Source organism: Gossypium hirsutum, chromosome A04 (assembly GCF_007990345.1).
Source record: "Gossypium hirsutum isolate 1008001.06 chromosome A04, Gossypium_hirsutum_v2.1, whole genome shotgun sequence".
Lineage (NCBI taxonomy): Eukaryota > Viridiplantae > Streptophyta > Magnoliopsida > Malvales > Malvaceae > Gossypium > Gossypium hirsutum.
Genome location: NC_053427.1, coordinates 27954706 through 27981828, shown reverse-complemented (window position 1 = coordinate 27981828; position 27123 = coordinate 27954706).

The window sequence follows — 27123 nt, the reverse complement described above, 5'->3', positions numbered from 1 at the left end:
GTTGAGAGCTTCACTCTTTTCCAGAATACCCCATAGAGGTAGTAACACAATCATAATACTTCTTTAATTTCTTAGAATTAGATAATTGTGACTGACTCATAATCCTTTTTCCAAAAACCCAAGCCTCTCTTTCAGCTTGCTTCTTTTCTTTAATTAATTCTTCAGCTTTGTATGCTCGAGCGGCTAACACCGCAAATTCCTTTATTTCGAGAATTCCAATCAATAACGTGTATCTTCAATTAAACTCTCTTCAAAGCGTTTACACATCTCAGCCTCAGTTAGAACCCATTCTCTGGCATATTTGCTCAACCGAACAAATTCTCATTCATACTCAGATACAGTCATGTCTCCCTGCTTGAGTTCTAAAAATTATTTCTTTTTCTGATCCATAAATCTCTGACTAACATATTTCTTCCTAAATTCGGCCTGGAAGAATTCCCATGTAATGTTCTCTCTTGGTACAACTGAAGTTATGGTATTTCACCAATGATAAGTTGTATCTTTTAGTAGAGATACTGCACATTTCATACATTCAGCAGGTGTACAAGATAATTCATCAAAAACTCGGATGGCATTTTCCAACCAAAATTTAGCCCTTTCCAAATCGTCATCTACGGTAGCTCTAAATTCTTTTACCCCATGCTTACAAATTTTATCTATCGAGGCTTACCTATTCTAGCGGGTTCAGCACCCTGTGGTACCTCAGGAACCGGTTGAGGAGTAGGTGGGGGAGGTATTGTAGAGCGAGGTTTGTTCTTAAGTACTCAATAAACCATTCATTCATCAATTGAAAGAAGGCTTATTTTGCCTACTCACTTTGGCCCTCAGATACGGGCCTTTCACTACTAGATGTAGATGCAACTCTTTGAACTGAAGCTGAAGCATTGCTACCAGCTTCCTCGGATTTAGCTCTAGCTTGGTTAGATGACATTACTATATGAAAAACACATTTAAAATGATTAGTAGACATCACACTGTCACAAATTATATAATGGCATATATAGCTAAACTCGTGTTTCCAACGTTAAATTCGAGAACTGGTTAAAGTAGCTCTGATACCACTAAATGTAATATCCCAAAACCCGTATCCGTCGCCGAAACAAGTTTACAGAGCATTACCGAAACTTTCAGAATATATACAGATAAATCATGTAAATTACTATTCATTAACCGAGATTATTCAAAACGTCTCTTAAATGGACCCTCGAGGCCCAATACGAGCATTAGAATCAGGTCGGGACTTAATTGAAAACTCTAAGAATTTTCATGACATTTCAAAAACTTTCTAAGTTACAAGGCTCACACGCTCGTGTGGTCCAAGGGACATGCCCGTGTGACCCTTGGACACACCCGTGCTACAGGCCGTGTTCAACCCCGTGTAACTCTTTGACTTATGCACAAGGCCATGCCACATGCCCATGTGTTAGGCCGTGTGGTTAATTAAATTCTTTCAAAATTAGGTGCAGGTTTCACATGGCCAAGACACACGCCCGTGTTCTAGGCCGTGTAACACACATGGCTAAGACGCACACCCGTGTCTCTGTCTGTGTGCTCAATTTTGAGCATTCTATTTATCTAATTTAAGGTGTAAAGGACACAAGCCTAACCACACACCTATGTACCAGCTCTGTGTCACACACAGTCTAGACACATGCTTGTGTGTCTGCCCATGTGGACAATATGAAGCCATTTCTAGCTTCATTTCTCACCCAAAATCATACCAATGACCTACACTAAAACTCACATCCAAATACCAACAATTTCAAGCATTCAAATTAAGCAAACTCTGTCATTCAACATGGCATATCATTACACGCATACATGTTCATAATCTTACCTTGGTATATTCCATATGTTAGGCATAATGTAAACAACCATTTAACATGTATGTAGCTATCATAGTATGACATTACAAGTATATCAAAAACAACCATTACTAGCCATTCCAATGGCTAGATTACAAACCACATATTTAAGCCATCTATGGTCAGGTTAGCCTATACATGCCATTACACCAAAATGATTTTACTATATGTACCCAAAATAAGCTAGTGGATAGAGTGATGATGCTCTAAAGATCTCCAACCTTTGCGAGCTTCCAAGCACTATAAAACAGGGAAAATAAAACTAGGTAAGCATTACATGCTTAGTAGGTTCGTATAATGGAAACTAAACTTACCAATCCCATTTTAAATCTAAGTATACAATATCATGTTTCCCATCCATTTGGCAAAATTGCCTAAACACATGCATTCAATCAAACATGTTAGTCACAAAATTTTCATATACATCAAGTAAACATAGATGAGCTCATCATGCAATATTCTTTCAAGACATTATCATTTCATCTCATAAGTTTCTCATCATGCCAAGAGTTGTGTCTGTTGAATAATTGAAATTCCGATGGATATTCAAGTAGTACACGCAAGGTGTACAATTCAATAACCCGTCAATTCTTATTCAAGAGTACCCTTTAGGGCATTAAATCAAAGAACACACTCTCGAGCCATATATCGTATTACAGGGTTACCAGTCCAGGCTAAATCCTTTATGTAACGTATGCTCAGAAGAGCTTAATTAGGATTACTAGTCCAGACTAAATCCTAATTGTCTCATATGCTTGATAGGAATTATATCAGGATTACCCATCCAGGCTAAATCCTTTCTATAATGAGATCAATAGGATTACTCGTCCGAGCTAAATCCTGTCAGCAACAAATGCAGGACCTCATTTTTTAAGGCAATCACATTTATCCATCGAAATTCAATATTCAAACGGGACTTTACCCTTTTTCTACCTTTTCCAAACATGTAACTGTTTCACATATTTATAATATTCACATAAATATAAATCATATTGCATACAATCATAACATTCAAGTTAACATATTTACATGCTCGATTAAGTTACATGAACTTACCTCGACACTAGTTCGCGTATAAAATCTACTAATTCGAAACCTTTTCTTTTCCTCAACCTAACTTCGAATTTGTGTTGTTCAGATCTATATAAATAACTTTAATCATCAGTTTCACACATTTCATATTCATTTGGACTCAATTTACGTCCTAGGAAAAATTACCATATTACCTCTACATTTCTATAAATTACAATTTCGGCCCTAGACTCGGAAAATAAAATTTATGCAAATTTACTCCTTATTCCAAGCCTAACTAAAATTTCAACATAAAATTTACAGCAAATATTTTCTATAGATTTTAGAATTTTTCATCAATTTTCACAACTTTACATTTTAGTCCCTAAATCATGTTTTCATAAAAAATCACTATGTAAAAATTGTTTATCCATCAACAACCATTCATTTTCTACCATAAATTTCAAATTTTCAGCATATACATCCATGACCTAATTTTGATGCATTTATAACCTTTCAAATTGATCCCCCAAATAGATTGATTACGCTATCCTGGTTTCAAAAATATCAAAATTACTAAAAACGGGACAAGGAAACTTACCCAATTAAGCCATGAAAGTTTCTTCTCTCTCTCCTAGGTTTCCATGTATTTTTGGGGAAGAAGATGAGTAAATAAGATGATAATTCTTTTATCATCTTTTAATTAATTAAATATTTTTTAATTTTCAATTTAGTCCTTGCCCTTTTTCTAAATTTTTATGGATGAGTCACTAAAATATCTACATACTTTTCTCTAATGGTCTAATTACCATATAAGGATCTCAAGTTTTGAATTCCATAGCTAATTAATCATTTTACCTACTAGAATTAAACTTTTGCATCTTATGCGATTTAGTCCTTCTCATAATTAAGCAGAAAATCAATAAAATTTTCTTATCAGAATTTTCACATAACATTTCTAACATATTACAGGCCATGCAATAAAATAAAATAAAATTTTATTTTCGGATCGAATTTGTGGTCCTAAAACCACTGTTCCGATTTCATTAAAATTAGGCTATTACATTGATGGTTAAGCATTAGTGAATTTATCCTTGAGGTCCTAGCTTCAATTCCCTTTCCCATACAAATAATTTTTTTTGACAAAAACATCTTGTTTTAATGTGTAAGCCATCCAAGCCTAGTTAACCTAGTTATAAATATTAATTTTTTTACTAATAATCAACCTTTAATCCACCTCCTCATTTCCTTAGTCGTTCCTCTCCTCTCATTCTCTTTAATTTTAATTTTATTTTCCTTTCCTCCATTGTTGTCGTCGCCTACACATAGTTTTACCATCTCTTTCTATTGTTTTTTCATTTTCTTTTTTCCACAAGATTTGTTAACATATTCTCCACCATATTGCTGTCATTTTTCCTCATTAAAATTAGTACCAAATCTAAAATCTTGAACTCCAAGATCGATCCCGAACATTCCCAAGAAAGTGTCATTATCATTTCTAGTGTAACATCCTAATTTTAGGCCTAGTCAGTACAGTGGTATCGGGACCACAAATCTGACGTAGTAGTTTTTATTATATTTTCATGGTATTTAGTTTCATTGAATGATTTCGTGAAAATTTTGTTTAAAAATTCTGACGTTTCGGCACTCAGTTTAGTTAAAAGGATTAAATCGTAAATAGTGCAAAAGTTGAGTTCTACATGTAAGAGGTGTCCAATTGATATGAGATTTTAAATTAGAGGTCCTTAAATGGTAATTAGAACATTTGTTAAGTTATTGGATAAAAATGGGCATGGAGAGATAAAATTTCAAAGAAAGGCTAAAAGGGCATTCTGGTCATTTGGTAAATAAAAGAATAAAAAGGGAAAAACAAGTCAAAATTGTGTCCATCTTCTTCCTTCCTTAGCTAAAATTTCCAAGGCACCATAGCTAGGGTTTCTTCAACTTTCAAGCTGATAGTAAGTGCATCCTAGCCCTGTTTTTAATGCTCTTTACGTTTTTGAAGTCATATTTATCCGATCTTTCCATTTCTACCATTATTTTGAAGTAGGGTTCATGTTTAAAAATTTACCCATGGGTGACATGCATGTATTTTGATGTTTAATGGTAGAATATGAAAGTTTGATGTGTAATAAACAACTTTTACTGAGTGATTTTTCATGAAAATACCTAAAAGGGATCTATTTGTAAAAGTTCTAAAATGTGTAGTAAAAATCTGATTTGATGAAAAATGTGGGCTGATATGAGCATGTGTGTGGATCGACTAGGCTTGGGTAACAAAAAAATTGGATGCATTTTATTTTACGAGCCTAGGGACAAAAATGTAAATATGTTAAAGTTTAGGAGAAAAAATGTAATATTGCTATAGTATGACTTTTGGACTGAATTGAGTAATGTAATAACTAAATAAGTTAAATTTGCTATTATAGATCAAGATAAACGAAGTTCAGACCTTGATCGGGGGAAAAATAAGGTTATTGACGATTAGATCCATTTCTACTATTGTTGTACCAAGGTAAGTTCATGTGTAAATAATGCAACTTAGATTATGTATTTAATGTTTTGTTATTGCATGGCTTGTACAATTATCATCATGGATTTGTTCGGAAAAGATTCGATACGGCAAAATTCCCAGTTGAACCTTAGGAATAGTTAGGATAGAAATGTCATGACATTAGGATTATGAGTTTACGTGTAAGACCATATATGGGATATGGCATCATTATGAGATTTTGTGTAAGACCATGTCTGGGACATGGCATCGATATGAGAATCATGTAAGACCATAGCTAGGCTATTGGCATCGATATGAGATCCCATGTAAGACCATATCTGGGATATGTCATTGGTATGATTCTATGTGTATGTGATTCCCGAGTATCCTTTAGTATTTCAAGTGGTTCAATGGGTGATTTAAAGATTATATGAAAGATGTGAAAGGTTATGACTATGTTATGAAGTGGTACAGGTACGTACGCAAAACTCATGAGAAATGATCTCGATTTAAGATGCATTATTGGTGAGGATGCAAATGAGTAAGATATTTTTATGATCAATTGATGATTTTGTGCTAATTTACATTATGTTATGTGAAGGATACTATATGTTAAATTTGATTATTCTTTACATGCTAACTTACTAACCTTAAAGCTTACCCCCTTCCTTTTCATTTCTTATAGTGTCATTAAGCCAGCTCGAGGATCGAGGACGGTCGGAGATCCACTCACACTATCAAATTATTGTTTTAGGTACTTATTATTACATTATTTTGAGCTATGGCATGTATAGGGACTTGGTCTTTTTGTGATATGTGTCATTATTGATTTGGCCAAGTGTGTTGGCTTGTAATGGTAATTGATTCATTTTGTAAATGGCTATATGGTATTGGCTAATTAAGTGTATATATTCATATGATGATGCCTTTTATGAATGTGGTTATTGCAGGATTTGTGATGATAAGTATGAGATGTTATATGTGATAGAAATTAGCATGACATTGATGTGTGGATGTCTTGGTTATGGCTGAATTGGTAGTGTGTATATGCTTGGTGTTGTTTGATGTCGTGTAGGTTGGTGTAAGTAAGGGTGCCAAAAAGTCTTGGTAAATAGCCTTATTTTTGTCCACACGGGCGTGTGTCTAGGCTGTGTGTGACACATGGCTTGCCCTATGGGTGTGTGATCCAGCCGTGTATCCCCCATATTGTAAATTTTAGCTTCAAATTGGTCACATGAGTAGAGAAACAACCGTGTGTGCCATCCATGTGAAGGGCACGACCCAAGGACATGGGCGTGTGAAGTCTACACTATTTTACGAAAAATTATGAAAATAAAATCCCCCACACGGCCTAGCACATGGGCGTGTGCCTTGGCCGTGTGACTAATTTGTTAATGACATCATAAACAAAGAGTTACATGGGCTGAGGACACAGGTGTGTCCCAAGCCACACAGGCATGTGAGACCACATGGCCTACCCACACGGGCGTGTAACCCTCCAAAGCATGAAAATTTTCTAAGTGTTGTAAAAATTTTGAAAGCAGTTTAGTCTCGAAATGCTTCCAAAGCACGTTTTTGGCTTGAAGGCTCGTTTAAGGGACGATATGAATGTTTAGGAAAAGTTTTAAATTTGAGTGGAAATTCATGTCTCAGTTTTGAATGTTCGTTTGAGTTTAAGTCCGGTAATGCCTCGTACCCTGTCCCGGCGTAGGATACGGGTAAGGGGTGTTACATTAGCTTGGGTAAGGTCTCTTCTCTCTTCAATTTCTTAATTAATCTTGTCCATTAAAAACCTAAATTTCTACATTTGGAACTTGGGGGATTTTAAATTATTGCAAATGTATTTTTCTAGAATTTAATGAGATCTCAAATTGTTTTAAAATTTAGCCCCAATTTTGGCCACCATGGGTCATGGTGCGTGCGCCTATGTGCAAGAAAAAGGGCTGTTTTGTTTCTTGGTTCTTACCTATATTTTTCCATAATTAATTTGAGTTCTTTAACATCCTAATCATCTTTTAAACCCATTTCAATTAGGGAAAAACGTTCTTAATCAATTGGCCATTCGGATCCCACAAATCGTGAAGCATAAGTGTAATTAAGGGTAACTAGTTTGTTATTTCGACATAGTTTTTGGGTAAAGGTTATGAATTTATTAAATTTAGAAATTTAATCATTAATTAGCTACTTATTTTCCTGTATATTATTGAATTAGGTGATTGCCCAAACACCCCAAATCATCCATAAAGGCGAAGAATGATAGTACATACGGTTTGCACTGATACAGTGTAAGAAATCTAACTAGTTTGGATTCATAAAATAGTTATAATTTTAACGATTCGTTTGAACTAATAAGTGGGTGTTTTAGGGCTGGTTTAATGGTAAATTTATTGAATTTATACTGAATTTTGGTATAGGTTTGTTTAAGGAATTATTAAGGAAAATTGGAAGATTCGCTAGTGTGTTGCAAGGAAGCGAAAAATAAGGTGTGGGTCCTAAACTCATAAAATTGTTTGAAAATGTTAAATATCATGTTATATATGATAAATTAGCTTCCTGATTGGATTGTCTTAATAGCCAAATTATTGATTTTGTGAGTGGGCAAACCAGGTATGTTTTGAGCCTTAAAAGATTGACATTTTGGCAAAATTGCTAGTTTGATAGTATGGATGTTTGATCGAGTTTGTAATTGCATATTTGAGTTATGAGATATGAGAATGTTTGATTGAATGATATAATGTGTTGAGATATTAAGTTTATGTATGATTTAAACGCGTGAGATATTTGTTATATTGTGTACTGAAAAGGTGCTATTTATGCACAATGAAAACTCGTAAAGTATGTGAAATTAAACGATATTGATTGATAACAACACAATGGTAATTTGAAAGATTGGAACATTGTTTCCATTTATTGAAAGTATGTGATTATTGAGGACATGCTGAGCATGTCAAATGAATGTGAAAAGTATTGAGATATGATTATGTATAAGATTGTGTGACATATTGCATATGCATTGGGTTGGGATTTTGTAGTTGATGGCGGAGTTCCGTGGAGTACCGGCAACATATTAAGTCTGCATTATTTGTAGTCAATGCACTGCACCTTGAGTACCGAGGGGATTGGCAATTTTATCGCATATTATATGTTATTGACGATTGTATTGCACTATTTGATATCCAGCAAATTTTCTACATTATTGATTATTCAGTGGTTTTACCACATCGAGCTATGCTCATAATGTTTTGGAGTTCAGATGACAGGTTCTAGGGAACTCGTGGTGTGTTGTGGATGGTATGGGTAGGAACCTTTTTGCATTGCATCATGCTCACGACATATTCGAATGTTATTAATTTATGATATTTGTTGTATTGTGTTGTATTGAATGGTATGGAAATTAATTATTGTTACTCAAATGAATGATGTCCCATGCTTATACACCTTTTGACATCAATTTGATAGCAACTATGTAATGAAATGAAATTCCTATGATGGTTCTGTTTTCTTCTGTTAATGCTAATATGTTTCACTGTATTTGATGTTTTTGCCTGTTTAAATAATTATCCGACTCTCACTAAGCTTTTCATAAGCTCACCCCCCAATAGTGTTTAACTTTTTAGGCAAACCTCAAAATTAGAACCGAACTCGGCATTCAGAGAATCAACTTGGACCTCGGATTATTATTTTTTAATTAAGTATTATTAAGTCTTTATTGGTTTTGCTCGTAATATTTAGTTATTTTTGGTCTGTGGCTTGGTAACTTTTATTTTGGGGATTTTTGCATGCGTGGATTACTCAAGCATAATAAATGAATAATGCATGATATCCGGCTTAAGTAAAATTTGATAATGTTCCCTAGTTTCCAGTACATTGCAAAGGAACTGTTTTTGAAAAATAAATCGATCAGGGAACTAATTTTCCAACATGCTTGAAAAATAGTTTTTCCACTGCATTAGTTTAACTTCGAGATTTTTTTTAAAAGAAAAGTGACAAGAAAACGGTTTTTTCTAAAACAACACTGTCAACAATAAAATGAATCCTAAGCATACACGGCCTAATGAATCAATTCTTTTAAGATAACTCAAAGTACAGCTACAATTTTCTCTAAAATGAGTTTATTTAAAGTCTTAAAAAGTAACTAAGTTAGCTTAGCCATTTCAGTGGCTAACATAGCCTTCTCAATCTAGCAATAACGTCTAGGCCAAGTTTGGGAGGTTACATCTTCATCAGGCACTGCTTGTGCATCAAAGAATTGTTCCCAATTTAAAGCATTAACATTCTTTTGAATTGAAAATGGCATAACCATCTTATCATTACTCTCCAAATTAAAACCTTTTTCCGGCATCATGTGTAACAGCCCAGTTTTAGCTAAATCAAAATAGTGATTTTGGAACCAAAAATATGAGGTTAGAAAATTATTTCAATATTTTTTTTGTGTGTTTTACAGCATGTGATTATATATGTGTGAAAGTTTCGTGGAATAATTTTATCGTTTTGATGCTTAATTTGAGAAAAGGACTAAATCGCTTAAAATGAAAAAGTTACATTCTATTTGATAAAGGTGTCTAATTGCTATGGCTTATTAAATGAAAGGTTCTTATGATGATATTAGACCATTTATAGTGGAATTTGACATAAATTGGCTTGTATTAGAGGTTTTTAAATGGTTTTAATTAAGGTTAAAATGGTAAATTGGTTAATAAGGTTAATATTAAAAAAACAAAAACAAAAACAAGCCTTATTATCATCTTCCACCACCGATTATTGAAGAAGAAGAAGCCATTTTTGGTGTTTTAGGGTTTGGCTAGGATATAGCTTGATTAAGGTATGTTTTGAGCACAGTTTTTGATGATTTCTATGTTTTTGTGATCGTTGCTTTGTATTCTAGCTAGCCTATACCCTAATTTCTGAATTGGTTGATGAATTTTTGAGTTTCCATTGATTATAACTTGATGTTTTTGAATATTAATGATGGAAAATGAATAATTGTTGATAGATTTTAATGTTTTGTAAAGTGATTTTTGACAAAAATGTCAAATAAGGATTAAATTGTGAAATGTGAAAATTGAGGGGTTTAAATATGAAATAAATGAAAGTTTTGGACTGCTAGGGTTCCCTATGAAATTTGGCTAGTATGTATTTGGATTGAATTATGTGAATTTTATGTAATTATGAAATAGGGACTAAATTGTTAAATGTGAAAGTTTAGGGGCTAAAGTACAAAAATGCCTAAATGTATATTTTTAAACTAAATTGAATGAGTTGGTGATTAAATGGGTCAATTTTGAATACATATAGATCAAGAAAGAAAGAATTCAGATTTAGATTGGGGGAAAAGCAAGGTTATCGAGTAATTGATCCGATCAGTCAATTCCGAATACGAGGTAAGTTCGTATGTGATAATTTCATTTTAAATGTATGTTATATGCTTTGGTATTGCATAAAATGTGATTATGAGATGATGAATAATGTTTGAATTTTGAATAGGATTATACGGATGTGTTCGACGATGAAATCGACGAGTGAAACTTCCCTGTTGAACCTTAGGAATAGTTTAGAATGCTAGCGACATGTCATTAGGTTAAAGTATTGGCTTCGGGCCCTGATATTGCACTTCGGGTGCAAATAATACCTTGATTTGGCTACGGGCCATGGTATAGGTATTCAGAGAGGAGTTACCTTGATTTGGCTATGGGCCATGGTATAGTTACTCCGGGATAAGTTACCTTGATTTGGCTATAGGCCATGGTATAAGTACTTATCAATTGAGATTTTGAGTATCCGAATTCTATTCCAAATGGCTCAACAGGTAAAAGAGTGACATATTTGAGAAAAAGGTTAGTACGAGGCAATATAGGCACGTATGGCACATATTCGAGTATTACATTGAGAAAGTTCAATGAAATGGTATTTGATCATGTTATGAGACATGATAAAGGTTTGTGGTTAATGTGATTTTGATTTCGTAATGTAAAAATAGTTAAATTACATTTATTTGATGAATTGAGTTAATCACTTACGAACTTACTAAGCTATGAAGCTTATTGTGTGTTATTTGTCTATGTTTTATAGATAATCAAAGCTAGCTCGGACTCGGCGATCATCAGGAACTATCATCACACTATCGATCGTTTATTCGACACTTTTGAAGCTTGTAATTTTTGAATATGGCATGTATAAGCTAGTGTCATCTTGGTATGTTTTGAGTTATGATATTATCCATGAGATTTGGCTCGTAAATGTTGTTGTGTATTTGGCCATATAAGTTGGCTTAATTCATAAGTTTGATAAGTGATTTGTGTTGTTTATAATGTCTTATGTTTTGGCAAGATTAATATGGATTCATGTGTTTGCTAGATAGGTAATTGATTTGGTTAATTGTCAATGATGTATCATGGTTGAGAAATGGCATATAATGCGTATGAAATAATATGTTTTGGCTGCCTTTGAATGTATTGAAATGGTACCATTTTGATTGCTAGGTGTACATGAGTAAAGGGTTGCAAATTGGCTTTGCAAATAGCCTATTTTTTTCCATACGAGCAGAGACACGGGCGTGTGTCTTAGCCGTGTGTGACACACGGTCATGCTATACGGCCATGTGTCCCTTGGGGTAGCCTTTCGAATTAAGTCAGTATACCTTATAGGTTTGACACGGCCTAGGCCCACGGGCATGTCTACTGGTTGTGTTTGGCACACGGGCTGGCACATGGGCGTATGGCTGGTCGTTTGACCCAAGTCAGTAACCCCTCTAGTTTTCCCACGGCCATGGCACACAGGCACGTCTCCAACCGTGTGGTGCAAGTCAAAATATATGCTCTGTTTTCATACGGCCTGTGACACGGGGGTGTCTGGTGGCCGTGTGAGGCACACGACCTGTTCACACGGGCGTGTGACCCCTTTATGCATGAAAATTTTCTAAGTTTTCCAAAGTTTTCAAATGCTATTGGTTTAGTCTCGAACCTCTTTCAAGCATGTTTTAAGATCTCGTAGAGCCTTATAAGGTACATTGTGATTATATTTGATTGATGTTTATGTGAAAATGTATTATTTATGTTGTGATTGATCGGTAATGCCTCGTAACCCTGTTCTAGTGACAGATACGGGTTAGGGGTGTTACATCATGGGTTGATTCTTGAAGATAAAATCAAATCTTTCCCTTGCTTTCTCATTTTGAATCACAATTGGATTCTCAAAAAAGGTCTTGGAAGATCTAGTTCTTTTGCGAGACATGGTGATTTTTTCTGAAAAATAGGTAGAATTTCGGTAAAGGGAAAAAGAGGAATTGATAAGGTGTGGTGGCAAAAGAGGTTGCGACGGTGATAGAATTGTGGCAACGACAACATTGTGACAGTGTCGAGATTGCAGCGGTGAAGGCATTGCTTCAGTAAAAAAATTGTGGTGACAATAGGAGGGTTTTAAGACAAAGGGGAGATTTTATGGGGATTCTTCGGGATTTGAGGCCGATGGCAAAAAGAAAGAAATTAGTGGCTAGGGTTTAAGCTAATTTCTTTGAATGGTGTGAGGAATATGATAGTAGAGAGGGGTTTATATAGTAGTAGATTAGGATAAACTTGTAGTAAAAATTTAGCTACAAGAGATGCTTGGGTGGCAAGGTAAGGAGGGCAGGAAAAGTGGCAGTTTAATTAGAATTTTAGGGAACCCTTTGGACAGTAATGATAGGTAATTTCCTCCTTTTCACTATTCTGGGCCTCAAGCCCAAACTGCAATTATTTCTTATACAGAAAATTTAAAATGAACTAGAAAAAATAAATTGATTAGTACTTAGGCCAAACTGACCCTTTTATTAAGCATAAATAAATAAATAAAATTAAAATTTTCTTTTGGCTTACTTAAAAAATTTCTTCTCGGAAGATTACATTAAATTAATATTCTAGGAAAAGTTGGAGGGGTCATAAATGGTCCCACTTAAGTTCCAATCTGCTTAGATAGATTTCATTTAATGTATTAATTCAAGAAAATAATTTCAAAGTACACCATTTATTAAAAACAAAAATATGAAAAATCAAGGGTCTAATTAAATTGAACGAGGTTTCAATTTCACTCAATTTCACCATCCAATAGTGTTTGAGACGTTGACCATTAACTTTAAATATATCTCTATTTTTTTGTACAATTCTACAGTTCCATATGGATAAACTCTGTGAATGGTATAAGGTCATTTCCATCGGGATTTGAGCTTTCCTGGAATTAACCTAAGCCCTGAATTAAAAAACAACACTTTCTAACCTTCTTTAAATTCACAAGGTTGTATACGATTGTCATGCCATCTCTTAATCTTTTCTTTGTACATCTTGGCATTCTTGTATGAAAATAACCTCAACTCCTCAAGCTCATCAAGTTGTAACATTCTTCTCTCACCAGCTTGCTTAAGATCCAAATTTAATCGTTTCAAAGCCCAGTAAGCTTTATTTTCCAACTCAATCAACAAATGACACGCCTTCCCGAAGACTAATAAGTAGTCATTCCTAACAAAGTCTTAAAAGTAGTTCGATAGGCTCATAGAGCATTATCGAGCCTTCAAGACCAATCTTTTCTATTAGGTGGCACCAACTTCTCAAGGATTCGTCTAATCTCACAGTTAACCTGTTCAACTTACCCATTTGACTGTGGATGATAGGTAGTGGTAATCTTGTGTTTCACACCGTACTTGTCAAACAACCACTTAAGCCATTTATTTACAAAGTGAGATCCTTCATTGCTAATTATAGCTCTAAGAATCCCAAACCGTGTAAATACACACTCATGTCAGAATCACATGACAACCTTAGCATCATTCCTTGGGTATGCCTCGGCTTCAACCCACTTGGATACGTAATCCACAGCTACTAAGATATACATGTTACCATAAGAAGAAGGAAATGGGCCTAAAATGTCAATGTCCCATACATCAAATAATTTTACCTCTAAAATGTTTGTCAAAGGCATCTCGTTCCTCCTTGATATGTTTCTGATCATTTGGCATCTGTCGCAATTTTTCACATATGCATACGCATCCTTGAACACTATAGGCTAAAATAATCATGCTTGTAAAATCTTCGCTACAATGCAGGAACCACCAAAATGTTCCCCACTCGGAGATGAATGGTAGTGGTACAAGATTTCATCAATTTCACCTCTGGCTACGCACTCCTTGAGTATGTTATCTGCATATTGTCTAAACAAAAATAGATCCTCCCAGAGATAATGCCGACTATCATGAAGGAATTTTTTCCTTTGTTGGTATGTCATTTCTCGAGGTATTATTCCACCCGCTAAATAATTCGCATAACCAACAAACTAATCTATTTCATCAATTTAGCTTACCTCAAAAATATGCTCATCTGGAAAATTTTCATTAATTGGAACAAGTGAATGAGTTACCTTGTTTTATTCCAAACTTGATAGATGATCCGCTACCTAATTTTCAACACTCTTGCTGTCTTGGATCTCAAGTTCAAATTCATGGAGTAAAAATATCCATCGAATTAGCCTTGGTATAGCATCTATCTTTGTGAGTAAGTATTTAATGGTCATATGGTTAGCAAAAACAGTGACTTTTGTACCTATGAGATAAGAACAGAACTTGTCAAAAGTAAAAGCTATAGCAAAGAGTTCTTTTTCGGTTACCATGTAATTGAGTTGGGCTCCTGTCAAAGTTCTGCTTGCATAATAGTTGTAACACCCCTAACTCGTATCCGTCGTTGGAATACGATTACAAGGTATTATCGGATAATACACATCATTCATATACATTTATACATTCATAATAAATATCCATTCAACTCATCCACATTGTCCTTTATAAGGCCTACAAGACCTTAAAACATGCTTAAAAGTGGTTCGGGACTAAACCGATAACATTTGCAAACTTATGGGAAACTTAAAAAATTTTAAATCATTCACATGTCACACGCCCGTGTGAACAGGCCGTATGCCACACACGGCCACCAGATACGCCCGTGTCATAGACCATGTAAAAATAGGGCATACATACTGATTTCCACCACACGGTCAATAACACGCCTGTGTACCATGGCCGTGAGAAAACTGGAGGGGTTACTGACTTAGGTCACATGGCCAGCCACACGCCCATGTGTCAGCTTGTATGCCACACACGGCCAATAGGCACACCTGTGTGTCTAGACCATGTCAAACCTGTAGGGTATACTGAATTAGATTCGAAGGGTTCCCCAGGGGACACACAACCGTATAGCATGACCGTGTGTCGCACACGGCTGAGACACACGCCCGTGTCTATGCCCTTGTGGACAAAAATAGGCTATTTGCAAAGCCAATTTACCACCCTTTTTGCATATACCTACATAAACTTATATGGTACCAACTTAAGTCACAAATATGCAACCAAAACTCATCAATCAATACACAAATATGCCAAATCCAATATTTCAAGCATATCATTTCACCATTTCTATCCATTACCAAAACATGCCATTGATAAACAATCAATCTCATAATCATCAAACCATCTCAATTTCCATAATAAACTTGCCAATCACATAACAAAATATATATATATACCACAAACACATATATGAACACATATCATAAGCCAAATTGACATTCAATATTACCAACATTCACAAGTCAACTTATATGACCAAACACACACCAACATTTACAAGCCAAATCACATGGCTAAAATCACAACTCAAAGTACCATAACTAGCCTATACATGCCATATACCATATATATACAACTCAAAAGTACCAAGTAGTTGGCTGGATAGTGTGATGTAGTCTCTGACGATCCCTGAATCCGAGCTAGCTTTGAATTCACTATAAAACACAGAAGAAACAAACAAGGTAAGCTATAAAGCTTAGTATGTTTGTATGATATAAACTTATCTAATCAAAAATATATCATTCAACAATTTAAGCATAATAACATGTAACTCTTTATTACTAACAAACCTTTCACCTTTATGTTCATATGCTATATGTAAACTTCATGACTTCTTCGGTTTAAAACTCATAAAATACATATACATAGCTATATTAATCCATAACTAGTTCATACATACACAATATGGCGTTGAATACTTGATATTTCGCACACTAAGTTCCATACCAAATGTCTCGCACACTAAGTGTCATATTCAATGTCTCACACACTAAGTGCCATACTCAATGTCTCACACACTAAGTGCCATACTCAATGTCTCGCACACTAAGTGCCTACTCAATGTCTTGCACACTAAGTGTCGTATATAGCCGAAGCTATCTTAAATCGCACACTAAGTACTAAACATAGCCTATTTGTCGTCAAATATGACCATAATCTCGTATATACAATTTATGCAATATCAAACAATTAAAACCATAATTATAATAATGTTTATCATGTACGAACTTACCTCGGATGCTAAAACGACAATTTGAGTCAATTATTCGATAACTTTTATTTTTCCCCGATCTAGGTTCGAATTCCTCCTTTCTTAATCTAAATGTATTCAAAATCAACTCATTTACTCATCAATTTATTCAATTCAGTCCAAAAACACTTATTTAAGCATTTTTACACTTTAACCCCTAAAGTTCCACATTTTTACAATTTAGTCCTTATTTCATAAATGCACAAAATTCACACAATTCAATTTAACCCATGCTTAGCTGATTTATACTTGAGTCCTAGCAGCCTATATTTATCAACATTTCTCACATTTAACCACACATTTTACAAATTTCACAATTTAATCCTTAATATGCATTTTTACTAAAAAATCACTTTACAAAACATGATAATCTATCAACAAATATCCATTTTTCATCATCAACCATCACAAAACTCATGAATTCATCAATTTAATTTTACAAAATCTCAAAAATTAAGGCACAGGCTAGCTAGTACTCAAAGCAACGATCACAAAACATAGAAATTATCAAAAACCGAGCTAAAACCGTACCTTAATCAAGCTTAATATGTGCCGAGACCTAAAACACCATCAATGGCTTTTTTCTCCCTTAATATTCGACCAAGATGAAAATAACATGGACAAAAATTCAATTTGTTTATATTTTATTATCATTAATAACCATTTTATAAATTTAACCTTAATTAAACCATTTAAAAACAACTTAATGGATGCCCTTTTATGACAAATTTCACTATCAATGGTCTAATATCAACATAAGGACCTTTCATTTAATAAATCGTAGCAATTAAACACCTTTATCAAATAGAATACGACTTTTGAATTTTACGCGATTCAGTCCTTTTATCAAATTAAGCATTCAAACGCTAAAATTATTTCACAAAACTTTCACACATATATAATAACATGCTATAAACACAAAAAATAATATTAAAATAATTTTTGACCTCAAATTTATGGTTTCGAAACCACTGTTCCGATTTAGCTAAAACTGGGTTGTTACAGTAGTAGATAGGATGAAACACTTTGTTTCTTCTTTGACCCATCACAGCTCCAACAGTAAAATCGCATGCATCGCACATCAACTCAAAAGGTGAGTTCCAATTAGGTGTAACAATTATTGGGGCTGAGGTTAATTGACTTTTTAATTCTTCAAAAGCTTCTAAACACGCTTTATTGAACTTAAAAATGGTGTCTTTCTCTAAAAGCATGCACAAAGGCTTGGAAATTTTTGAAAAATCTTTAATAAACCTTCAGTAAAATCGGCATGGCCTACAAAACTTCGAACTCCTTTAACATTAACTGGAGGTGGTAATTTTTCAATTACATCCACCTTCACTTTGTCAACTTGAATGCCGTTTCTAAAAATTTGTGTCCTTAAGCAATTCCCTCCTTAACCATAAAATGACATTTCTCCCAGTTAAGGACAAAATTTTTCTCCTCTTATCTTTTCAGTACCTTAGCCAAATTACTCAAACAAACATCATAAGTATTACCAAAAATAGAAAAATCATCCATGAAAGTCTCAACCAAATTTTCTACCATATCAGTAAATATTACAATCATGCATCGTTGAAATGTGGCAAGTGTATTACATAAACCAAAACGCATTCACCTAAAAGCAAACGTACTATAAGGGAAAATAAAATTCATTTTCTGTTGATCTTATAGGGCTACAACTATTTAGTTATATCCCGAATATCCATCTAAGAAGCAATAAAATTCGTTACCTGCAAGTAGTTCTAACATCTTATCATAAAAGACAACGAGAAATGGTCTTTCCAAGTAGCTTTGTTCAATTTTCTATAATCTATACAGATTATCCAACTCGTGACAGTTATCGTTAGAACTAACTCATTACGTTCATTCTCAACAATTGTGATTCTGCCTTTCTTTGATGCACATTGTACCGAACTTACCTATGAACTATCTGAGATGGGGTAGATAATTCCCGTATCTAACCATTTGATTACTTACTTTTGTACTACTTTTTTCATGATAGGGTTGAGTCTCTTTTTCCCATTAATTCTAGCTCTTTTACCCTCCTCTAGGATAATGTTGTGCATACAAAAGGAAGGGCTTATTCCTCGAATATCAACTATGGTCCAACCAACTATCCTCTTAAATTTCTTTAAGACTTCAATCTGTTGCTCCTCTTGGTGTTCTATCAGTTCTGTTAAAATAATCATAAGAAAAGTAGAACTATTACCTAAATAAATGTATTTCAAATGGGAAGGAAGTGCCTTAAGTTTAAGTTTGGGTGGTTCCTCAACTGACAACTTTGGTTATGTAAATTCGCAAACTTCCAAATTTAATGGTTCAAACTATGTTGGTTGAAAAAAGTTCCTCGGATTAGTTTCCATCAAAGCCATATTTTCATTACCTTTTTCATCTTCCAGTGGCTCAGATCTTAAAGTGTTCTCCAATAGGTCTTCTTCAAAATTATTCTCCCATTCCATAGAAACTAAATTTTCTAACTCTTCTATCACTGAACATTCTTCCGTCGAATCAAGAAATTTCATGGCTATAAGAACATTAAACATTATGTAATTGTCTTGAACTCTCATGGTGTGTTCGCCTTTTTTCATCTCTATTAATGTTCTTCCTATGGCTAGGAAAGTTCATCCCAGAATGATTGACACTTCCTTACCTACTTCAAAATCTAAGACAGTGAAATTAACAGGAAAATTAAAGTTATCTACTCTTACCAAAACATCATCGATGTTTCCTTCTGGGTATGCTAAAGATTGATCCACCAATTGGAGTGCCACAGTCATGGGTCTTGCTTCACCTATTTCTAACAGCTTGAAAATAGATTTGGGCATCAAGTTGATGCTTGATCCTAAGTCGCACAAAGTTTTACCATAGTAAGATTCACCAATATTACAGGGTATGGTAAAAGTTTTACCATAGTAAGGCATTTGATTTCTAAAGTTAATATACAAATGGTTTAGAAGTATGATTGAAAATCTGAAATAGTTTTGAATAAAGGATGGGATTGCGCATATGATTGGCTCTATTTCCTTGTCCATCATTTTGATTTCCAAGGTCCATTTCAGCTTGTCTCTGGGCTAATCGTTCACGTCTTCTTTGTCTAAATGTCTGGTCAATTTTAGGGTCTACCGATAATAAATTGATAATTTGATTTACGCTCATAAACTCCTGAAAATAAAACACAAAAAAAAGAATAAAGAATTAATTAGTAAAGTTAGTAGTTAAATAAAAACAAAATAAAAAACCAAATTGCAAAGAATAATTTCACAAAAAAAATGATTAAGGCAACATTCCCTGGCAATGGCGCCAAAAACTTGTAACGTGTAGGTTTGTGCAAGTGTGCACAATCGTTATCAAGTAATAAGTAAAAACGTTATTGTCTCCACAGGGACTGTATATGTTAATCAATTAATTATAAAATTAGAGTTAACAATTTGGTGATAAAAACACAATATTTTTGAGTGGTGTGATACAAAAATAATTACCAAATGTAAGATGATCCCTAATGCAATTTTAATCTAAATGCAAAGTCTGAAGTGAAATGTTTGAAAGGATTTTAGTAGCAAAAACACAAAATTCAACAATCAATAACATGAATAGGCTAGGATAATTACATCATTCAACTTAATTCATTTTTCTCATGCTTAATAGTGTTCGGAAAATATTCCATGGCAACTCGATCTTTCATGAGTTTTAAAACCAAATTAAGCTCTTTCGAAATTTTTTACTTAGTAAAATATGCATTTTACTGATCATATTAAACTAAAGGTTTCTTCAAATTCAAGTAAGTAATAGGGACGGGTTAAGTTTGAAACAATTTAATCACAAAAACCTAAAAACTATGCAAGATAATAGAGCTCGTTAAAGATATTATGAACCTTTGATTTAGTCGATTAGGATCTAAATTAAGCATGCACTTTTCATCTATTGTGTCCATTAGCTTTCGTCTGGTTAGGATCACTCAGCTAATTCTAATACATCCAATCACGTATGAATGAAATGCATACTTGAGTTTAATTGAAAACATGATCGACTAAGGCATAAACACTATAAACATGATTTAAAAAAACTTCATTAAATTAATGCAATAATCCTAGCTAAATAGATTTAAGCTACCATTGTTGATGACAAGATTGCAAACATGATTAAAATTAAAGTAAGAAAGAATAAACTCTATTGAATCAGTAGTCTCGTAAACTTTGATTAAAGATGTTTTCCTCTAATCCTCATACTGCTCCTTTGCTAATGGGTCCTCAAGGTGGCCAGCCAAGAGATTATATTAGCAAAGTTTTGCTAGCTAAAAAAAGAAAGAACTATGGGATGCTATGCACGGGAATGAAGACAGGAAATGAGAGAATGGAAGAATGATATGAAATGAGATATGAGGGATTGAGTAAGGGATGAGAGATATGTGAGATGGGAGTGGGTATTTATACTTGAGGTTGGTGGGAGAGTTTACTACAAATAGTGAAAAATATCTCTCCATTTACTTCTTTACTTGGTCGGCCACACGTTGTGGAAAAGGGTGGATGATGGTTGTTTGATTCAAGCATGAAATCATGCTAGAATCAAGTAAGGGTTGGACGGTTTCAAGGGCAAACTTCATGGGCTCTTTTTTTTTTAATTTCAACTATAGGGACCTCTAATAAATATCCCAAAATTGATTTTTGGGCAGACAATATGCTTGTGTCAAATTGGGCTTGTCTTCCCCTTGTTTGCATGGTTTTGTGACCCATGAAATAATTAGACTTGTCCACCATGTAACATCATTTTTAACTGGGTCAAAGTAACAACTACATGACCCAATTTGCATGGTTTTGCTGTCTAAGTAGGGTAGAATTGCTAATGTCCATGCAAGAATTATAATAAGCTTCATATTATATCTACTTCATGGTCCCCCTACATAATAAAATATAACACATTAATAAATAACATGAAATAATTTAATTTATACACAAAATTAAGACAATAAAGAACATATTTGCATTTTTTATAAATTCATGCCCATCATTGAAATATAAACAAAATTCACCTAATTAATTAACAAGTACTCGAAATTAATATTATTTGTAAGTTAAAAGGTGTTATAAACCGCTAAAAAACCTATATAAATTAGAGTTTACAAGGATCAAGGATTCCCTTCAATGGTATCACCATATCCCCTTGGGTATCGCGATATCCATCTACCAAGGAAGACCCCAAGTTTCAACACTGCTCGAGATATCACGATATCCCCTTTTGGGTATCGTGATATCACCTTCTTCAAGGAGGAAAACTTGGACAAAAAGGGAAACCTTTGTCTACTCTGCCCACCAATCGCGTAAGGGTTGTATAGGGGTATTTTTGGCATCTAAAAGTCATCAGAATACACTTCAAAACAACTAAAAATTTTTGAGGAGGAGAGATACACAAATTAGCTTAGTTTTAGGTCTAGATTCAAGGTTCTCTAGATTGAATTAATTTTTTGTAATTAAGTAAATATGTTTTTATTTTTAGGATATTTTTAGAATATTGTACAACAAAGCTTGGATTGTGCTACGAATGTTAGTATTTGTTACTTTTATTATTGGGGAAGAAATGTGTTGGTTGTGGTTGGCAGTAGGTGCAGGATGAAGAATAAAAGAGAAAAAAGAGTTGGAAAATGAAAGGAATTGAAATATTATCATGGCAAAATGTTAGTTAGATTACCAACAAGGATGCCATGGCAATTCTAGGAAGATAACGCAACACTCAATCCACGTCACTCTTACCCAACTGTACTTGTACTAAATAAACCATCCTAAAAAATATGAAGCAAAAAAAGTGTGCTGAGAGGGGGAGACCTAGCCTATAAAGAAGAAAAGAGAAAAAAAACAATGAAGTTTTTTAGAGAGAGAAAAATTGGAGAGTAGTTTTTCTCTCTACATCAGATTCTCGTGAACAATCTCAGAGAAAAGAGAGGAGACTGTAGCAACTTACAAAGGAGAAAAATTTCAGACATAATGAAAGAGAAGAGAAATCTACCCTGGGTTTTGCATCAAATCTTAGTATTAAAGTGAAAGCTAAAGTAGCGAGAGCTTCTTGTAGTTCTTCCTTTATTTTCTGATTTGAACTTTGTGAATCGTAACTTCAATGATGATGTTGAATGGTTTTATTTTGGATTTGAATGTCCGATCCATGAGCTAAATCTCATTGGGTTAGAATTATTTGTGTAACACCCCTCACCCGTATTCAATGCTGGAATGGGGTTACGGAGCATTACTGGACTTATAACACATATAACTGTACTTTTCTCATGCATTCAATCATTTCATACAATCATCATTCAATTTTTCCCTTAAAATAGCCTACGAGGCCATAAACATGCTTTAGGAGCGGTTCGGGACTAAACTGATAACTTAAAAAAATTCATGAAACTTTCAATTTTTTCTCAAACAGAGGACACACGCCCGTATGACCAAGCCATGTGTCTCATACGGTCATCACACACGCCTGTGTCACCAGCCGTGTGAAAATAGGGGTAGATACTGACTTGGGTCACACAGCCAACCACACGCCCGTGTGTCTAGCTCGTGTGCCTTTCGAAGTGGCCACACACGCCCATGTACCAGGCCATGTACTAGGCAGTGCCAAAACTATAGGGTATACTGACTTATGCAACACGGCAAAGTTACACGCCCGTGTGCTAGGCCATGTACCAATTAGGGGGTATACTGACTTGTACCACACGGTCGGTCACACGCCCGTGTGTGAGACCGTGTGGAGTATACTGACTTCATTTTAAAAACAACACCAGGGGACACACAGCCGTGTAACATGATCGTGTGTCGCACATGGCTGAGACACACGCTTGTGTCTCTGCCCGTTAGACAAAAATAGGCTATTTGCAAAGCCATTTTGCCAGCCTATGTATACATGCATGCACAAGCATAAATTACAACAATTTATAACCCAATAGGTAGCCAATCCACAACATTTCATACACATTTTATACCAATTCGACATAGTATTCAAATACCTAATTAATATCTTACATTTTCTATTTATATGTCTACTACATATCAAGGAAACATTTGCATATTTCCATTCCATCTACTACTTGCCAAAACATACCATATTTGAACACTTATACACAACCAAAACATTACACCAATTTAAGCCAAATAACATGGCTTTAACTTATACCACAACATGTACCAAAATCACTATCTCAAGCAACCATAACTATCATCTTTATAACTAGCCTATACATGCCATATTTACAAATATCCATGAGTTCAAAGGTACCAATCAGCAGCTGGATAGTGTGATGCGTAACTCTGACTTATCCGAATCGAGCGAGCTATCGAATCTCTATAAAACATGGAAAAGAAACAAAGTAAGCTTTGTAGCTTAGTAAGCCCGTATAATTCAGAATTTAACTTACAATTTATACATAATCAAACAAATAAACCAAGCATATCAAATTCACTTGCCAAATGCCTATACAGAAGCATTCATCAACAAGTTAGTCACATAAGTGCATGTAATCATCCCTTATCTCAATTTAATACTCAATACATTGTATCATATCAAATTTACACATATCATGTACATCATTTATAACATTTCATTCTCAATCATATAAATAGTAATTTATTCGATAACACATAGCGTTTGTGTCTAGATTACCGTACGTTGAACAAGGTTAAAATAAACAATAAGTACCCTCTACCCAAGATCGAAGACTTGTTTGATCAATTAAGTGGGGATTTAATTTTCTCCAAGATCGATTTAAGGTCAAGGTTACTATTACTTTGGCACATATACTATGCCCATTCATTTATAACGTTAAGTGGGGATATGGTCATTATGAGTTTTGGTGATGCCATTTGGGTTGACAAATGTGCCGGTAGTATTTATGAACTTTATGAATAGGGTGTTCCAGCTATATTTGGATCAATTTGTTATAGTTTTTATTGATGATATACTGGTTTATTCTGGGAATGAAAGGGATCATGAGATGCATTTGAGAATTGTGTTGAGTACCTTACGTGAACATCAGTTATATGCAAAGTTCAGCAAATGTGAGTTCTTGCTAAAAGAAGAGCACTTCCTGGGACATGTTATCTCAGTGAAAGGTATTAAGGTAAACCCTGCTAACGTAAAGGCAATTCTGGAATGTGGCCCAAGAGTGTTTCTAAAGTCTACAGCTTTCTGAGGTTGGTTGGATACTACAAAAGGTTTGTGAAGGGTTTCTCAATAATAGTATCACCTCTCGCCAAGTTGTTGAGAAAAAAGGAAAAGTTTGTATGGAGTGATGAATGCCAACAAAGCTTTTAGGAATTGAAAGAAGTCCTGACTAAAACTCCAATATTAGCATAATCAAAGCCTAGTGTTGAGTACACAGTTTATACTGATGCCTCTCTAAATGGGTTAGGATGTGTTTTTATCCAAAAAGAAAAGGTCATAGCTTATGCAACATGCCAACTGAAACGTCACAAAAATAATTACCCTACGTATGATTTGGAGTTAGAAGCAGTATTCTTAGCACTGAAACTCTAAAGACATTATTTATATGGGGAAAGATGCCACATATTTTCTGATCACAAAAGCGTGAAGTAGTTGATGACCTAGAAGGATTTGAATATATGCCAAATAAGATGGCTGGAATTGTTGAAAGACAATGATATGATCATTGAGTATCACCTAGGGAAAGCAAATGTTGTGGCAGATGCTTTGAGCAAAAAGACTGTGGCGGCCTTGATGTCCCTTTGAGCTAAGTGACCATTTTTTATGGTAGAGCCCTGTTCGTAGAGCTAGTTGTAACACCAACCCATCTCTCTATTATATTAAAAGAACAAATAAAGGATGTCCAGTATGTTAAATTTAAATAAAATATGTTATCTGGCAAAGCAATGAACTTCAATATAGGCAAGGATGCGAGCTCAGGTTTAAGAATAATGTGTATGTACTAGTAGGAAATGGGCTGAGAAAAGAACTATTGAAGGAAGCTTATCAAGGACCTTTTTCACTTCAATCTAGTAGCATCAAGATGTATAGAGATCTGAAGAACTCCTATTAGTGGTCAGGTAAGAAGAAGGAACTTTTAGAGTAAGTCGCAACTTGTCTAACTTGTCAGAAGGTTAAGGAGATGTAACATCCCAAAATTGTGTCTAGTCGGAACAATGGTTTTGAGACCACAAATCCAATGTCAAAATATTTATTTTATGATTATTATGAGGCTTAGAATATGAAAGTAAGCATGTGTTAAAGTTTCATAAAGAAATTCTTAGTTAAGGTGTCCAATTGGAAATTAGGGACCAAATTGAATAAATTGCAAAACTTGGATTTTAGAAGCAATTTGCATGAAATTGCTTTAGATTATTAATTATAAGGTCTTAAAGAGTAATCTTCCCAATTTCTAAGTTTTTGAACAAAAATGGGCATGCATGGAAAATTTTGAAAGTTTAGTAAGGAAGGGCATTTTGGTCATTTGGTAATAAAATCAATAAAAAGGGGAAATGAAGGCAAAAATCAGCCATTCTTCTCCCTCTTGCTCCGAAATTCCAAGGGACACCATAGCTAGGGTTTCTTCACTTTCCAAACTCAATAGTAAGTGACTCATAGCCCCGTTTTTAACATTCTCTGTATTTTTGAGATCCTTGTAACATGTACTCTCCATTTCTACCTATATTTTAAGCTAGGGTTCATGTATGCAAAATGAACCATGTGTGACATGTTTGTTCTTTGATGATTTATGGGGGAATATGTAAGTTAGATGTGTGTTAAACGTCTTTTCCTAAGTGATTTTCATGAAAAACCCTTAAAAGGACCTTTTTGCAAAAGGTACAAAATATATGGTAGAAATGTGAAATAGAGAAAAATGTGGGCTAGTATTAGTTTATAATGCATTCAGCTAGGCTTGGGTAACTAAGGAATTGCATGTATTTCATTTTACGAGCCTAAGGACTAAGTTGTAAAATTTTGAAATGTTAGGGGCAAAATGGTCATTTTGCCCAGGGGTGAATTTTAGGTCCAAAATAAATAGCATGAGATATTAATAATTTATTTATACTGATATAGACCCTGAAAAACTGATTCCGGAGATCAATCATGGAAAACGAAAGGTTTCGGTATAATTGAAATACGAAACCTAAGCAATTACCAGGTAAGTTCGTGTAACTCGAATGTAAACTATCTTTAAATACATTAAAGGTGTATGTACATGTATGAATTATAATAGTAATATTTATTGTATGACAACTCATGAATTATTAATGTTATGATGAAATGTCCCGGTTGAATAAAAAGGGATGTCTGATGGATTACTTGAAAATGAAATAATGGTATAAAGGATCTAGCCCAGACGGGTGATCCTATAGTGATCTAGCATCCCGAAGAATAT